Consider the following 2,483-nt stretch of genomic DNA (forward strand, 5'->3'; position numbering starts at 1 on the left):
TTCTCCAAAGTTTTGAAAAATTGTTGCTTCATTGAAGTATTGGGAGAACCTATATCACGTGATTTTCTTTTCATATAAACACGTAGCACTATGGTGAATATTATTTAAAAAGCAAAAGATAAAAGGGGATAGGCACAATTTCTAGGATATTCAGGTTTCAGCAGATAAAGTGTTAAAATTTACTTTCATTCCTTTTTTAAAAAAAGCTATTTATTTATATATTTGAGAGATATAGCAAGAGAGAGCACAAGTGGGAGGGAGGAGCAGGCTCCCCACTAAGCCCAATGTGGGGCTAAATCCCAGGACCCTGGGATCATGACCTGAGCTGTAGAGAGACGCTTAACCAACTGAGCCACTCAGGTGCCCCTTTTATTCCTATAATACTTTGTTCTTATCATTGATTCAAGATTATATATGACATTTAAATGATTAGTGGCCTGATTCTTCTCCTAAACTATTATGTGCTGCAGGAAGACAAGTTTGTTTTCTTTCCTTATTTTTTTTCAATGACTTGTGTAGTGTTTGCCATATAGTAAGCACTCATTTTGCTTTTTTTTTTAGTTGAACTTAAGAGTTGCAGTAAAGCCAATATTTTTCTTTGCTTAGGTTTTAATTAGTTTCTACAGAAACTATTATATTAGCCCAGCTAAATACCTATTACTGTTTTATATAAAATGGAATAACCTCAAGGAGCCAGTTTCACTTTCATTTAACCAGCTGTATTATTTTGAGTATGGGATGGTAATGCTTTTAGGATACAAAAGAGCCTATTTAAGTGCGAGTTTTTGGATTGCCAAATATTTTAACAAACTAAAAGGATGTCTATAAATATGTGCAAAAGTATATATAATAAAATCGTCCTACACATTTAAGGTGGTAGTTAGCGAACTCTTACTTTTAATCTACTAATTCAGACATTGTTATTTCTAATAGAAACAGAAATGTGATAGCAAACATAAATGAACGTACAGTATCAAAATTTTACTTATATAGTCCTTTGATCAATTTCAATAAAAATCCCAATAGCAGAAAAATAGGGGAGAGAAGTGGAGGAATGATAAACAGTTTTATCAGTCTGACATAAATTACAATAAAGAGAAGTTGCAGTCCACTGCTTTCTTATTCCATTATGTTCCATTCTTAGAGGGGCCTGTTTTCAACAGCACTACTGAGTGTGCCTTTGGGTCTTCTTGAAAATTTTCTTGATGTTTTTTGACAGTGAGAATATGGAATATGCCTCCATAATGGGCTAAAGGTCTATTGCTAGATGTGCTGCTCCCACATTGGGACATCAGGTAAGCTGTCATCCCTGAACTGATTGGGAATTATTCAGTTGCATATAAAGCAAGATCTGACTAATTCATAAAACGAGAAACTTACTATGAGGGTAATGGCATGTCTTACAGAACAAAAAAGATAAAACAAAAGCTGGCCATCAGTAATAAATGGAACTACGGACCTCAGATCCAGATTCTAATGTCTTTGTTTGTGTCTGCTCCTTAATATGCTTAGTTACCTCTCCTTTTATTCCCCTTTCCTCCTCTTCCTTCCTTTTACCTTCCCTCCAATTTCTCCCCTCTTCTCACCTCCACTCCTTTCCTCCCTCCCTCTCAATCTCTTTCTCACCAGGCATACATTTTGCTCTTCTGTGGTGAACATAATACTTTATAGTTAGGATTAGTACCTCCAAACACCATCACCAACTAGAACACTGATCTCCTTTTTTCAAAGTACAGGAAACAAGTTGGTATTTAAAAAATATTTTTGCACATTGATAGATTAGGCCCTGGTCAACAAACATTTTCTATATAAAGCCAGATAGTAGGTGTTTTTTTTTTTTTTTTTTTTTTTTTTTTTTTTTTTTTTTTTTTTTTTTTTTTTTTTTTTTTTAGATAGTAGGTGTTTTAATCATTTCAGGCTATTGTCACTATTGTGACTTCAATCCGATCATTATAGTAAAATAAATGAAAGAAAGAAAGAAAGAAAGAAAGAAAGAAAGAAAGAAGACGAGACAGAAACGAAGAAAGACAGCAAGAGAAAGAAGAAAGAAAAGAAAGACATCTCCCAGACTAAATCCCGACCCCTCCAAGCACCTCCACTCCCTGCCCCACGCCCCCCCTCCCAGCCCCTCCCTACCCTCCCTCCCTCCCTCCCCCTCCCTCCCCTCCCCCCCCCTCCCTTCCCTTCCTTCCTTCATTCTCTTCCCTTCTTCCTTCTCCACGACACAAAGAAATCATAGGTAATACATAAATGAATAAATGTGTCTGTGTTTAATAAAATCTATTAAAAAAAAAGAAAGAAAAAGAAGGCCTAGGCTTAACCTATAAGCCATAGTTTGCCATTTTCTAAGTTTGGCTAAACCATCTACATTATCTTTCCTAGTGTTCTTTTTGCAGCAAGGACTCAGGTATTTGGGTTGTTTTTCAAGGTTACTCATGATGATTATTGTTAAGGATTAGTTTGAACTGCTCAGATACCCTTGT

The sequence above is a fragment of the Canis lupus genome, chromosome 11 (genome assembly GCF_011100685.1).
Source record: "Canis lupus familiaris isolate Mischka breed German Shepherd chromosome 11, alternate assembly UU_Cfam_GSD_1.0, whole genome shotgun sequence".
NCBI classification, from domain to species: Eukaryota; Metazoa; Chordata; class Mammalia; order Carnivora; family Canidae; genus Canis; species Canis lupus.